Consider the following 15,950-nt stretch of genomic DNA (forward strand, 5'->3'; position numbering starts at 1 on the left):
GAGTTTGTGTATTATGTTAGTCTACAAAAATGTGCAGACGTATTGTAGAGACTTTATACTTAGAAATGCATATATTTGTGAAACTTGAAAATGAATGTTATATCAAATTTGCTTTGATTTATAGGTTTAGCATTGTCTTTTATTGTAGGCATAGTTAGAGATACAAGAAGATAACCACCGTGTTGTGAAAAAGTGAACAAAATCATGTACTGAATGCACAGCTTTATATACCCTGTCCACCATCGTGTGCCTCTTCTCCATTTGCTTTCTTCCCATTTTCCTTCCCCTAAGGAAAAAATTGGTTTCACATTTGTAAAAAGTAATTTTAGTTAATCATCTAAGAGAGTAGCCAGAACTCTGTTGAAACTTAACCAAAGTAAGATACTTTCTCAGTTTAGGGCTTATTTGTTATATTTAGTAATAAGATAGGATAGTTGGTTTCTGTTTAATCAATTGAAAACGGGGGCTATAAAGATGAAGATTTTTCTTTGAAACTGAATTATTGTATTGGGAAGATTTGTCGTTAAAAACTTCCTTTGGGGCTTCCCTGGTGGCGCAGTGGTTGAGAGTCCGCCTGCCGATGCAGGGGACACGGGTTCGTGCCCCGGTCCGGGAAGATCCCACATGCCGCGGAGCGGCTGGGCCCGTGGGCCATGGCCGCTGAGCCTGTGCGTCCGGAGCCTGTGCTCCACAATGGGAGAGGCCACAACAGTGAGAGGCCCGCGTACCAAAAAAAAAAAAAAAATTCCTTTGCACAAAATAATCCACTTGATACCTGAAAAGACGAGCTCTGGTTGTGTGTGTGTTTGAAATAGAAAATTTTGAGGAAAAATAGAAATAGGGTAGGAAAAGTATTCAATCCTTGGTAAGTACTTGTAACCATCTCCAAATGTTTTTAGTCCAGATTTGCGGTATCTCTGGCACAGATTAGATTTGGGGGGGAATATATAAGAAAATGGATTAAGTTTGGCTAACCTTATGTAAACCACACCTAGAAGGGAATAAAGTTTGGTCTCAGGTTTATTTGCAGTACCCAGATGAGCAACTTTGCAAAGTCCCTTAAAAATGTTTTAGTATCAGAATCATGAATAAAATGGGAGAGTTTTACATGTATACTAATTGATGCTTTCTCAGTATTTTATCTACTTCTCCCAGAATTTTCTGTAAACCCAACTACTGGTTTGCAGAGTTTTAGTCATTTAACAGTTTTTTAAAATTTAGTTTGTAAAAGAAATATATATATATTAGTTTGTAGATTCCATTTGGTAAAGAAATCAGTATCAGAAGTAATGTTAAAATATTAAATAGGAAGAGAGATCCACTAATATAGTTTATGGTTATTAAATTTAGGCTAATCATAGAATAATCTTAATGTTTGTATTGGTGTAAGATTTGATGACTTTAGCTGTATGAATATATAGTAGTCATACTGCAAACATTTTGCATCCCTTTGTGACCTACTTTTCAAACATTTAAAGTTTTCAAACATTTGAAGTTGTGTTGCCGTTATGCTTCGCTGTTTAATAAAAAGCTGTTTCCAAAAAATAAATAAGTAAATAAAGAGTGGACAGAAGTATTTTATCTTGACCCAGCTTTAACATCTACCACTGGCCAGCTTTGTGTATCTAACTTTGCAAGGTTAGATATGGGCTTGATATTGCCGATATGCAACCATTTTTTGCACTTCCAACACTGCAATTTTATATAATTCAGCCTAACACAAAACTGGCTCAACGTGGACAGGGCAATAAAACCAAAACCTTTGGGGTTATCTTTTCTGCCAAACAAATATCATTTGCACCGTATCAATCTTCCACAAGTTCTGCATCTGACTTTACAGAGTCTGAGCCTTCAGCAAAAGAAAAGAGTTGAGGGAATTCGCTGGCTGTTCAGTGGTTAGGACTCGGCGCTTTCACTGCCGGGGTCCCGGGTTCAATCCCTGGTCGGGGAACTAAGATCCCGCAAGCTGTGCGATTCAGACAAAAAAATAAAAAAAAGAAGAATTGAACAAAATGAGATCCCAGGCGACCCTTAGGCAGGCTTGTTAGATGGCGCCCAACTAGGACCTTGAAGGGAACTTTTTTTTTTTTTTTTTTTTGCGGTACGCGGGCCTCTCACTGCTGTGGCCTCTCCCGTTGCGGAGCACAGGCTCCGGACGCGCAGGCTCAGCGGCCATGGCTTGCGGACCCAGCCACTCCGCGGCATGTGGGATCTTCCCGGACCGGGGCACGAACCCGTGTCCCCTGCATCGGCAGGCGGACTCTCAACCACTGCGCCACCAGGGAACCCCTGAAGGGAGCTTTTTCGCTTCAGGTTTTGCATAGTTTTCTTAACTGTAGGAACAACTTTTGTGGCTGAACCGATGAGTGGGTGGGCAAGGCTGATTGTAGTGGTGAACCTACCCACATTGGGATTCCTCTGAATGCTCGAAGGCTGAAAGGGCAGCATATTCGGGCTTTAGCTCTAGTTTCCCATGCGATCGGCCTCCCAGTTTCCTTTTTCCCAGGACCTGAGCAGAGATGCCTGCTCGCTGTGTGGGAATCTGCTCTGGCCAGTCTTCCTGCCTCTGACTTTGTGGAACACCTCTCGGGAGACTGTCACACCTGGAGGGGGTGCCAGGTGGAGTCCAGGAAGCTGGAAGGCTGGCTGGTCGTCTGACCGCACCCGTTTTGTAAGTTCCAGGATGTTAGTCCCACGCAGCACTTTTGTTACTAAGAAGACAGCAAAACAAGGCACTAACAATCGACCAACACAACCTCAGGCCCTTCCACTTGAGCTCCATGAAGACAACTGACAGCGCATTTCGATTCTAAGATGTACTGATTTTCAAAATTTACCATCTCTGAAGTTATTTGTATCCTATAGTCAAGGGTGTGTTATAACTGGCAGATCTTTTTTTTTTCTTGATGGTGTCTTACAATGATACTATCTTACATTTGATGGAGCACATTGTATGTCTTTCTCCTCTGTTGTTGACCTAGAGTACTCTATATATGTTTCTTTTCTTTGCTCATTCCCCCCCAGCTTTATTGAGATATAATTGACATCCAGCACTGTTCAGCGTAATGATCTGCCTTGCGTGCATCATGAAATGATGATCACACGAAGTTGAATGAACATCCATCATCTCATATAGATACAAAAGAAAAGAAAAAGAAAAAAGATTTTTTTTCCTTGTGATGAGAACTCTCAGGATTTACTCTCTTACATTACATCCCGGTACTTATTTATCTTATAACTGAAAGTTTATACCTTTCGACCACCTTCATCCAATTTCCCCTCCCCGACCCTCCACTCCCACCTCCGGTAACCACAAACCTGATCTCTTTTTCCATCAGTTTGTTTGTTTTTGAAGTATAATTGGGCTACAAGACTAAGTTAATTTCTGGTGCACAATGTAGTGATTCAGTATTTCTGTACGTTACAAAATGATCACCACTGTAAACATGTCTTTAAACTCTTTTTAAAATATGCAAAATCAAGACTTCAGACACAAATGCTGAAGCCAGGGCTGTAGAAGCATTAGTGCCAACTCTTAGAAAGAGCTTTGTGCTTCTGTCGGCTAGCTTATTATTTCACCTTAAAACACAAAGCCATGGGCAGTGATATGGCGATATCTGTGACATCTGAGGTCATTGAAGAATCTAACGCAACACTGGCCTCAGGCAACTGACAAAGTAAACCAGGACCTCAGCCAAATGACTGTTTCAAGGTACACCACACTGGCTGCTTCCATGTTTCGTATGTAGAACTACAGACACTCTGTGTATCTTTATTTTTTAATCAATTTATTTATTTAATTAATTTATTTTTGGCTGCGTGGGTCTTTGTTGCTGCGCGCAGGCTTTTTCTAGTTGTGGTGAGCGAGGGCTACTCTTCGTTGCGGTGCGCGGGCTTCTCATTGCGGTGGCTTCTCTTGTGGCGGAGCACGGGTTCTAGAGCGCAGGCTTCAGTAGTTGTGGCTCACTGGCTTAGTTGCTCCACGACATGTGGGATCTTCCTGGACCAGGGCTCGAACCCGTGTCCCCTGCATTGGCAGGCGGATTCTTTACTACTGCGCCACCAGGGAAGCCCCACTCTGTGTATCTTAAAAAAAAATTTTTTTCCAATGTAATTAAATTTAAAGTTATATCAGTGTTTGCTGTGGAGGATCATTTCAAATATGGTTAAACTAACAGACAGCTTTGAGCTGGGCCTCTAGAAGTGGCACCGACTTATTCCCCATATTTGGGCCTCCCCATGTTTGGTGGCAAGTGTCTGGCAGGGTAGAGCCAGTGCGGGTCTCTCTTACAGGTCGACAGAAGCAGTTTACAATTGAGTCATTAGAGAGGCCGTGTTTTAAAGCCAACGGCTTCCGCTCAGTGAGAGCTTGATCATGGCTCAGAAGAGAGCTCTGCGCTCTGCATGTAGAACCACATCGGTGTGTTTGCTGGTGAATAATTAAAAACTCTTAAGCGGCACCTTTGCAGTGGCTGCCGCAATGTCAGCTACTTCCCCATGGTGTCCAGCTGAGGCTCTAATGGTCGGGCTGGAGCGCCACCCACTCTGTGTCCTGATTTACCCCTGGTCTAGAAGGAAATGAACAGGGAAGTTACCAAGAGGAAGGCGGAAGAGGGAAGAGCACCCATTCATTCAACAACTCCTGGGCCCCAGACTTTCCTGAGTTCAGAGGTCTCCACAGAGCAGGACACCATTCCTGCTCTACAGGATTTACATCCAGGTGGGAGCCATTCGAGAGAGGCTCTGGCTCCAGGAGGGTCCCAGATGCAGGACCATCAACCTCAAGTGGTGAAAGAGGGCAACCAAGTGGGAAGGTTGGGGGCATCTTGGGTCAGTGTCTCCAGAAACAAACCCAGAGCTAAAGATTTTCATGAAAGTGGCTTATCAAGAAGTGCTCCCAAGAGAAACTCATAGCGGAGTGGGGCAGAGAAGGTCAGCAAGGGTCCAAGTTCAAGCACAGCCCCCTGAGGGTAACTTTGGCTCCATCTTAAAGGAACAGAGGTGAGGGATCTGGAGTATTTACACCCCAGCGCCCATCAGTCAGTGGTCCAGAACTGATTCTGAGGGCCCTTCTGGGTCTCCGTGCACCAGACAAAGCAGGTTCCGTCCTCCGACAAGGGACTTGGGGCTGGCCGTGGAGGGCCAGTTCCCGTCCCCTGAAGGCGTTGGGGAAGCACCTAAAGTGTCTGGCAGAAGCACCAGTCTCGGGGGAGGCCACTGTGCAGCCTGATGTTTGCAGGGCTCTTCAGATGTGGGGAAGGCCCAGAAGGCTAAACGCTACCGAAGCCTTGTCCCTCGATGAGGTCCTGCAAGGAGTACCGTTGCACATAAGGGGCACCAGTACTGATTGGGTCTCCCCGAATTTCAAATATTTCTACCCATTCAAAGTACATCCATGCTGGACTTCCCTGGTGGCTCAGTGGTTAAGAATCTGCCTGCTAATGCAGGGGACATGGCTTCGAGACCTGGTCCGGGGAAGATCCCACATGCTGCAGAGCAACTAAGCCTGTGCGCCATAACTGCTGAGCCCACGAGCCACAACTACTGAAGCCCCCACACCTAGAGCCCGTGCTCTGCAACAAGAGAAGCCACCACGATGAGAAGCCCGCGCACCACAATGAAGAGTAGCCCCCGCTCGCTGCAACTAGAGAAAGCCCACGCGCAGCAACGAAGACCCAACGCAGCCAAAGATAAATAAATTTATTTAAAAAAAAACAAAAACCAAGTACATCCATGCTTATCAGGCCCCTAACAAGCCCCGTGGAATTCTGGTGCCCGGGAGGACATAGCACGTGGAGGGCTCCCTCGTGGTTATTGCCGCAGGACCGGCATCCCCAGCAGGTACAATCAGCCAGCACATACCGCATCCTTAACCCCAGCCCATACTTCTGGCACGCCTTAAACCAGACTCTCACTTTTCTGTCCTCCGACGGTGGTGGTGTACATCGCTAAGCCCTCTCCCCACGGACAAACACTAAAAGTGCCCGTCTGCTGCGGACTTGGCCTGCAGCACCTCCTGGGACTCTTTTTTTTTTTTTTTTGGGTACGCGGGCCTTTCACTGCTGTGGCCTCTCCCACTGCGGAGCACAGGCTCTGGACGCGCAGGCCCAGCAGCCATGGCTCACGGGCCCAGCCGCTCCGCGGCACGTGGGATCTTCCCAGAACTGGGCACGAACCCGTGTCCCCTGCATCGGCAGGCGGACTCTCAACCACTGCGCCACCAGGGAAGCCCACCTCCTGGGACTCTTAAACAGCCCTGAGAAGCAGGCCTCAGAGTGTCCTCAGTTCATGGATGAGAAAATTTAAGGGGTCAAATTATTTCCTCAAGGATGCCTTGCTTGAATTAGCAGAGCCAAAGGAATTTGAAGCCGGGCCTTTAGCCAAAATTCTGCTTTTAAATATTCAGTTATTCACTTGTGTTTGTTTCATCTAAATACTGCTCTTTACTGCTTTGTGCTAAAAACAGAAAGTCACTCGTGTCAAACCATTCACTTAACTCAGAGGATGGGGAGGGGTGGATTGCTTGTCAGCTTTTCTTCTACGTGAGTGTGTTGGAGATAGCTGTATTTTTTTTAATTCCAAAGGAGAAAGTGGGATAAAAAGGTAGTGTGTGTTGTTTTTTGGTAAATGGGAAGGTTCTGATTGTGGTTAAGGGGCCGTTTTGGATCAGCAGGGCTAGTAGGGACTGTGGCATAAATACTGCGGCAGCCTTTGGCTTTCCATTTGGAATGAAAAATCCAGGGCAGAGCTCATGCCTTGTGGGCCACCCCCAGCCTTTGGGCAAATTGAGGAAAAGCAGCCTTCTGGGCACATTCTTTGGTCAGCAGAAGGCACCTTGGGGCAGCCGTAGGCATCCCAGGGCCAGGGTTTAGGGGCGGGGGACTGGGGGGCATGGGTTACCAGCCCTGGCCTTACTATAGACATCTCCTCACCTCCTCGTCCTGACTTCACAGCACACTCAGAATTAAGTCCAGATGGATGAAAGGCCTACAAATAAACAAATACATCATATGTACATAGGAAAACTATGTGTGTCTTAGCATAAAACAGAGGAGACTTTATTACTTCAAGATAAGGTATGTCTTCCTAGCAAAGTTTAGTCAGCAAGAACCGTAAGGAACTTTTGATTCTATCAACATTGAAAGTTTAACGAAACGTAAAAGACAGAGACACAGGATGAGAGAAAATCTTTTAAATATTTGAGACAATGGATTCATATCCACAACTTACACAACTTAAGAAAAATCAAGAAACCCCAAAACGGCAACAAATAAATGAACAGGCAATCCTTCCGAGGAAGAAATACAAATAGACAACAAAAATAGGTAGGGGAGAAAAAGTTGCCACCCCAAAATATCTCTTTGGCATGCAGATTATTTAGAGTTGAAGACAGTCACCCAAAAGACTCAGGAAGGGGACTTCCCTGGTGGTCCAGTGGGTAAGAATCCACACTTCCAATGCAGGGGGCCCAGGTTTGATCCCTGGTTAGGGAACTAGATACTGCATGCATGCCGCAACTAAGGAGTCTCCATGCCACAACTAAGACCCGGCACAGCCAAAATAATGAATAAAATAAATATTAAAAAAAAAAAAAAACTCAGGAAGAACCTTTGACCTTCCCCCTAAACTGCCTAAAAGAATGCAGATAGAGGACCTGTTCCAGGAAGGGAGCCGTCACCATAAATACCTCTAATATGAACGAGGTGGTGGACAGGAAGTCTGTTCATACTCCTCTCTGGGTCCCATTGTCTCTGCAGGGCCCAGCAAACCTTTGTTTCCCAAACATCTGCGGTTCCATCTCATGTGAACTGCCTTCCTCCGCTTTGAAACCCCAAACCACTCTCCCAACGTCCTCTTTTGTCTTGAGCTGAAGGTGGTATATAAAGGTTTTGGCATTTGGGCGAGTTACTCAGTTCTCCTGGGTCTCTCCCCTGTGTACATGTTATTAAACTTCTGTTTGATTTTCTGCTGTGAGTCTGTCTCATTTTAATTTATTTAATTTAGTTTAGTTCTTAACTCTTAGACCAGCCAGAAGAACCTAGAAGGGTAGAGGAAAGTTTATTCCTCCCTGACACATATAATCTGGGCAAAGCACATTAAGACAATAAAAAGCCACTTGTACTCATCAGATTAGCCAAAGCTTAGAAGTCTGATACCAGCAAACACTAAGTGAGGTGGATGTTTTCAAAGAAGGTGGAGGCACTGTAGCTGGACACGGACCCGGGGAGAGCCACGTGGTAGCATCTCAACCTATTACGTGCCTAGAACCTGGCATTTTCTCTGAGGTTTCACACAATACACAGGGCTGTTCATTATGGTAAGGATTGTGACAGCAATGTATTGGAAACGACCTAAGCATCTATCAAGATAGAATGGATAGGACTTCCCTGGTGGCGCAATGGTTAAGAATCTGCCCGTCAATGGAGGGGACACGGGTTCAATCCCTGGTCTGGGAAGATCCCACATGCCACGGAGCAACTAAGCCCATATGCCACAACTACTGAGCCTACACTCTAGAGCCCGTGAGCCACAACTACCGAGCCCACACGCCACAACTACTGAGGCTTCACTCTAGAGCCCATGCTCCACAAGAGAAGCCACCGCAACGAGAAGGCTGTGCGGAGCAACGAAGACCAACGCAGCCAAAAAAAAAAAAAAAAAGAATGGATACATGGTATATTCCTCCTGCATGGTTTATCCCTCTGGTGGAAAACCACTCCCACTTAAAATGAATGAACCAAGGTTTCGTGTATCAACATGGATAAATCCCACAAGACTTCCTTGGGTGAAATGAGTGTAAACAAGGTATAGGACAATACATCAGTACGATTCCATCTGGTAGAAAAAGCACACAGTGATAACATTCAAGAGTGATACATACAAAACTGATCGCTGTGGTTCCCTCTGAGTAGGTGGGATTATAGGTGTTAGTCAAGGGAGATTAGTTTTGTTTGTTTTTGGCTGTGCCATGCGACATGCAGGATCTTAGTTCCCCGGCCAGGGATCGAACCAATGCCCCCTGCATTGGGAGCGTGCAGTCTTAACCACTGGACTGCCAGGGAAGTTCTGAGGGAGATTAGTTTTAACTATGTGGACTGAAAAAAATGCACAACCTAAAAGTTGAGAATAATATTTTATTCGGTGGACATCCTGAGGTGATAACTCTGAGGGACTGTTCCCAGAGAGGTCAGGGAGGAGCCAGATATATAGGAGTTTTTGCAAAAAAGAACAAGTAGTCTGAACATCAAAAGATTACTGTTCATTAAAGAAAAAACAGACATCTCAGATTAATGAATTTAGCACTTCCCTCTGGGAAGGATGCAAGAGTCCGGGCTCATTGACATCATTCCTCGGTATGCACCGTAGCTATCTAGGGACACTATCCTGGAGTCCCCTCAGGGTGCACAGTCAGGGAACTGCAGTGGCTGCTGGCCTGATGGCCCTGACATCCTTTGTTTACTGATATGACAGGCAACACTCTTCATCTACAACTACAATAATCTGTGTTTTTCATGGGAATGTATTATGTTTGTAATTTTAATTAAATTTCAAAAATGTAAATGCAAACACTCTTGGGAGACGTGACACACACAGAGTAAAAGCAAAACAAAGAAAAGGGCAAGGTTCCGAGATGCTCCAACATTATTCCCCAGACACTCCTCTGCAGGTGAAGGGAAGCAGCTTTCATTACTTCTTTGTTTCCATGGTGACAGTTCCTGGGGGCAAAGGTCATTTGAAAGTTTGTAGGAAGTCCATTATTTTCCAGACTGCTTCAGAAAAACTCCAGCATGGGGTGTGCCCGCAAGACCAGGAGCCTTCTCCAGCTCAGCAGAAGCAGACAGGAAAGGCAGTTGTCAGGGTCAGTGGTTGTTCATGACCTGGAGCTGGGTCTGATCCCACAAAGCTGATAGGATTGTAAAGGCCAATCACACCCCAAGGCCAAGTTGATGCACTTGGGGAATAGAAATTCCGTGGCTAAGGGCCAAGCACTTGACTTTTCCCACACCCTAGGTTTCAAGTCTTCATCTTTCAGTGGCACATCCTTTTCAGAACCACGGATAACATTCCTGAGTTGGTCCTGGAATTCCAAGAGCGCTGTATCAGAACTTGCTCTATAAGTACTTTCTCGTTTTTTTTTTACTTGACCTTCAAGAGAATTTTTCTCCTTTTATCTAACCCTGAAAGAAAGAAAACAAGGTTTGGAGTCCCTCCCTTTTCCCTCCCTCCAGCCTGCCCTGCAAGCAGGGGTGGCAGACAGCAGCTTCTCTCCCAGTCGGTGGTGGAAATTGACATCTAGTGGGCAGATCTCGAGATGAGAGACTTCTGGGCAGACAGGCAGAAGGAGGGTTGGAGTCTGCGAACACTGGTCTTTTGTAGATCCTGTCGGCTGCTGGGGATGAAATGGCCTCTTTGCAGGCTGGGAGGTGTGTGAGTCCGTTTTAAGTGTCAGCTTTATCAGCTCTCTGCTTCCTAGCAGGTCACCATTGATATAAAGAGAGAATTTAACTAGGAAGAGAATGCGAGAGCATTTAGGGGCATGCCGCAGAATGTTTTAATGTCGTCATCCTATTTAATCATCCAACTCTCTCCCCCAAAGCATCCAGGGTCCAGGGATGAGTGGGCCCAGATGGGTTCAGGACTCAGCTGACGGGAGGCCGAGGTGGGATTTGAAGGCAGGTCTTTCCGAGCTCCAGCTGGGGCGCTCACCACCCCTCCTTGCTGCCAGACCACCCGGGAGTGTCTGGAAGCTGGCTGCCTCCACACTGTGCGCGCCTGCTGCTGGAAGTGTGGCCCCGAAGGTGAGGGTCCCGCCGACTGGGACGTTACCCAGAGTGATTACAGAGTGGTCCACATCAGCGTAGACTCCTGTACCAGGCTAGAGCCCGGCAGGTCCCGCCTTGTCCAGGCCGAGTCCTGGGTGTGATGTCGGGAAAGAACCTGGGACTTCCCGAATTCTTCTCCTGCCCTTGGCCTGGTTGCCGGAGAGTGTGAAAATCGCCTAGGTGAGCACTTCCTGTGCTTTGTGTTGGGGCCCCGGGGTGCTGGCTTTCTGAGCAGAATGAGGGAGGGGCCCAGAGACCCAACCCCTGGCTTGGTCCCCCTGTGGCGGCTGCAGAAGGGCTCGTCCTGCTCGTACGTCCAACACACCAGCCCCGTCTCCCCACGGGGCGTGGCGGACACAGGCAGTGCCCTGGCTCTATCAGGGCGGGTTCTGCCATGCCCTGACTGTGTCACTGCCTGTGGAGCTTTCTGGAGAGATGGATCACACCTGCTGTGTCTTAGTGCAAGAACTACTGTCTCACCAGCTCAGTGCCCTGAAACCTGATGGCCCATCTCTGGAGATGATTCACTGAGGAACAGCCCTTTGACTCTGTTGCCTCCTTCCCAGGTGTCCACGGCATGTCCTGGGCAGCCAATCAGGGTTGTGGACAGAAGCGCTGGCTTCCCAGCTGGGCACATGCTTAGGCAGCCCCTTCCCCCTTGAAGGAATTCTCGACAGGGACCAGGATGTGTTGGGGTTTCGGGTTGTGTAAGTGGGTTTGGAGACATTTTGATGAGGTAGCACTGACTTGGATAAAGCGCATATATTGAAACCACTGTTGGCTTTAACATGGGAAAAGGCTAAAACTTAGGTTCAAACTGGTCCCTTTCGGTGGGTGGTAAGTTATCTCTGTTTGCCCTCAAGGCCTCAAATCTGGAAGAACATGAGAGCACAGGGCTGAGGTCAAACATCTGCAGGAATTAAAACCAGTCACACACACACACACACGTGTATCTGGGGACAATGTGGGGAACAGCTCAAATCCCATCAGTGACATCTGGGCTGACCTCAGGGGATGGCAGAGATTTCAGGATGACTCTTACTTTTGGAGGGGCCTGGCTGGCGTATAAACAGGTCACTCTGAGGCAGGCCTGGCTCTGGACCCCTAGCCTCTGGTCCATTTGTCGGGTAAATCTGTGCTGGCAGGTGGATGAGTTGGGGTCAAAAGGGATGGAAGGGCTGAAAAAGCCCTCATCTGGCCTGAAGAGTCCCATAGCCATCCAGCCAGGGGCAACCTCTGTCATCACCCACCTTTGTGTCTTGGGATCACCACGCCTCCCTCTGCTTTACAGATAAGCAGTATTACCTGTGACTTGCCATCCAAGTGCGGCTGAGTGGAAACCACAGTTTGTAGTGTGTGTTTGGGACAAAACAGCCTGGCCGGAGCGGGTCAGCTGCTTTTCCTGGGGAAAGCCATTTGGGATTTTGACATTCAGATCACCGTTGTGGCCGTGAAGGGGACTGAGGGCGGAGAGGCTGAATGCTCTGCAGTGGGAATCTTTCCTCCGAGGTTTGCCGGAGGCCAAGGCTTGCCCGAGCCCGAGGCTGGGCCTCCCCAGGGCAGGCCTGTCTGTCCTGTGTGTCCCTCATGGGCTGTGTGTGGCGCTCCTGTCCAGGACCCCAGCCACGGCCTAGAATGGGAGGGGGGACCTACCAAGCTCACCCCACTCCTCCCACCGTTTTAGTTCTTCCTTTTTCCATTTTCATACGCATCCACCCTTTTTCTTATTTTCCTAATAATTTTGATGATGAAGTCGTTTAAACATACAGAAGATCACACATGATACTAAAACACACATCACTAGCTCCGTCAAATCTCATCATTTTGTCATGTTGCTTTAAGAAATGAAAAGTTGCCAGAGGTTGAGCCCCTCTACCTGTGCTCACCTCCATCCACTTCTCTTCCTGAGGTTTAGGATGATAACCCCGTACTGCATCTTGCAGTTGTCTTTATTTATGTGTATATCTACAAACCCTCAATAGTACAATTTTGCCTGGTTTTACACCTCATGTACTGAATGTAATCCTTTTCAACCTTTTTTGTTTTCGCTTTTATGAAAACTTTTTTGAGCTTTTATGTCTATATATGTGTTGATCCATATAATCTGGTTCATTAATTTTAACTGCCATGTAGTATTCTATCCCTCCATTTATCCATTCTCCAATTGATGGACATTTAGGTGCTTATAATTTGGTTTTCTTACACATGGCGGTACAGCCAATATTCTTCTCAAGGTCCCCCTGCACCCATGTGCACGAGTTTCTCTCGTATGTAGTACGTATGCAGGTCTGTGTATCTCCAGCTCTACAAGAAACTGCACGTCACTCTCCAAAGTGCTCTCCAAATGCTCCTCCAGCAACACGTGAGGGTTTGTTTTCCCATGTCCTCGAGTATTTGGCATTGTCAGACTTTTTAATCTGTGCCACTGGACTGTGTGTAAAAGATCTCCTGGTCTTCTCTCCCAAGTCCCCAGTGCTTCCAGAAGCTCCACCTACAGCCTGCACCCCAGTCACACACGAAGGGGATGGACTTGGCTGGTCTCCTGTCCCCTGACTTCTAAGTATTGGGAATGCACAGAGCTGTTTGCTGGGGCCCCTTCTCTAACTTCCCCGCCCCCTTAGGTAATCTCTCCTTGTCACAGGACTTTGAAACACTAACACCTATTCCAGTGACTTCCAAACGTACAGGTTGTTCCACCCTTCATATCAAAAGCCACTTAATACATTTAATTGATGGCCAGTAAGCAACTCAGTTAAAACTTAACCTGGGGCTTCCCTGGTGGTGCAGTGGGTGAGTCTGCCTGTCGATGCAGGGGACACGGGTTCGTGCCCTGGTCCGGGAGGATCCCACATGCCGCGGAGCGGCTGGGCCCGTGAACCATGGCCACTGAGTCTGCGCGTCTGGAGCCGGCACGTCTGGAGCCTGTGCTCCGCAACGGGAGAGGCCACAACAGTAAGAGGCCCACGTACCGCAAAAAAAAAAAAAAACCCCAAAAAACCTTAACCTGCACAGTGTCCAGCTTGATTTCCTCCTCAAATCTAATCCTTCCCCATTTTTTCCCATCTCAGTCAAGGGCACTGTCATCTCTCTAATTGCTCAAGCCAACAACTTAGGAGTTGTCCTTGATTCTTTTCTTTCCCCACCGCCACGTTCAGCCCATCAACTTACATTAATTTCTGTGTGCAGTTGTTCCTGGATTTCCCCCCTTCTTTCTAATTCCTCTGCTACCACTTTGACCAAAGCCACCATCACCTCTTGGCTGGACCATTGCAGTTGCCTCCTAACTAGTTTTGCTGCTTCTCCTTACAAACCGTCTCTAACCCACAGTCAAGGGGATCTTTTTAGAACATAAAACAGGTAAAATGCCATTCCCCCACTAAAGCCCTCCAATGGTTCTCAGTTGAAAACTCAAATCCAAGGGTACCATGATCTAGAAAGCGGACAAGGTCTGGTCGCAGGCAGACTGCACCCTTCCACATGCCTCCCTAACCTCTGGGACTCTGTGTGGATGGCTCTTCCCTTGATCTTTTCATGGCTCCCTTGTCATTCAGGGCTCCATCACTTCCTGGAAAACCTGTCCTGACCACCCCGCCGTAGCTAGGGTGGCCCTTTAGCTGCTCCCTGCAACATCACTTGACTCTCTTTTCATTCTGGAACTGCTCAGTGCTCAGTGCTCTGGTCTGTGTCCCACCAGAATATCATCTCCGTGAGGACTGTCAACCGTACTCTACACTTGCAGTGCACGGCAGGAAGTGGGTAGCCATAAAGTTATGAATGAATGAATGAATAGATGGACGTCAACATTTTGGAACAGTCTCTAGGCTCAAAATGAAATTGCTGCCAGAGTCTGGGTGGGATGAAAGCTGCTTGAGGCAAGACGACACCTGTCTTTAGCCAAAACAGTGATTCTCAAGCGTTTTATAAATCCCAGGACCCCTTCACACTGTTAAAAATTATGAAGGGCCCTACAAACTGCTTGTGTTCATGTGTATTATATCTATAGATACCTGCTGTACTGTAAGTCCCCTACATATGAACCTTCATGTTACGAACTTTCAAAGATGCAAACGTGCGTTCACACGCCCAGTCACATAAGTTAGTTCACGTGTCTGGTGTACATTGTCATGTGCGTGCATCCTCTAGAAGTGGTTGTGCTTTTGTGTACTTTACTGTACAGTACTGTATAGAGTCCGGTAGTACAGTATCTTTATTTCAAGCCCAGGATGTCCGGAAGCAAGCGTAAAAGCAGCGGTATGTAGCCAATTGTGTTAGTTGGGTACCTAGGCTAACTTTGTTGGACTTAGCGAACAAATTGGACTTACCAGCACGCTCTCGGAATGGAACTCATTCGTATGTAGCGGACTTGCTGTATTACGAAATAAATGAAGAAAAAATTTTAAATATTTATTTTAAAACAGTAATTGATTACATGTTGACATAAGCAACATTTATGTGAAGTAATTAACTACATTTTAAAAAAATGGATGAGCAGTGACACTTTGAGAGCCTCTGTTCCACACACGCAGAGCCGGGTTAGCACCAGTGAAGATGCTTTTGAATGAGCAGTTGGGGGTGCTCAAGAATTCACACCAAACTTCAGGGTCAGATGTAGCCTCTTCCAGGCATGTGGGCGGGGAAGCGAGCCCACACAAGTCTTTTCCAAGAAGAGGACACATTTACCCATCTCTTCCCCCTGTGGCTCCCTGACTGCCCACTCACCTGCTCCCAGCCCCACACAACCCTCTCTCTTCCCTTTCCCCTAACAATCTTCTCATCAAAAAAAAAGAAAAGAAAAAAAAGAAAGAAAAAAAAAGAAAGAAAGAAAGCAAAGAATAAGACGAGAAATAAATTTAAAGTCATTGGAAATTGATTTACCAAGTGTATATATCTTTGAAATAGGCTTCTTTCTGTAACCAGAATAAGGATGGTATACATTTTAACCCAGGGCACGCTTTAGGAGTTTTCACTTTGGCAATATGAATTTTGAGGCCTGCCTGGTTTTGCCAAGATTTACTTATTCCTCTTTGTAGTCATGTTGAGAAGCCAAACTGGGTGTCAATATTTTTTTCTTAGGGCGATACCGAAATCTAAGTTCTTCCTCTTTCTAAGAAGCTGCTGCCTCCCTCT

General features: G+C 46.9%; 1 protein-coding gene across 1 annotated transcript in view; it reads left to right on the forward strand.

Moving 5' to 3' along the window:
* Nucleotides 1-15,950, forward strand: part of RIN2 (Ras and Rab interactor 2) — a 102,765-nt gene that overhangs the window by 23,048 nt on the left and 63,767 nt on the right. The window lies entirely within an intron of this gene.

This window comes from Neophocaena asiaeorientalis, unplaced genomic scaffold (genome assembly GCF_003031525.2).
Source record: "Neophocaena asiaeorientalis asiaeorientalis breed wild unplaced genomic scaffold, Neophocaena_asiaeorientalis_V1.1 scaffold302, whole genome shotgun sequence".
Classification (NCBI taxonomy): Eukaryota; Metazoa; Chordata; class Mammalia; order Artiodactyla; family Phocoenidae; genus Neophocaena; species Neophocaena asiaeorientalis.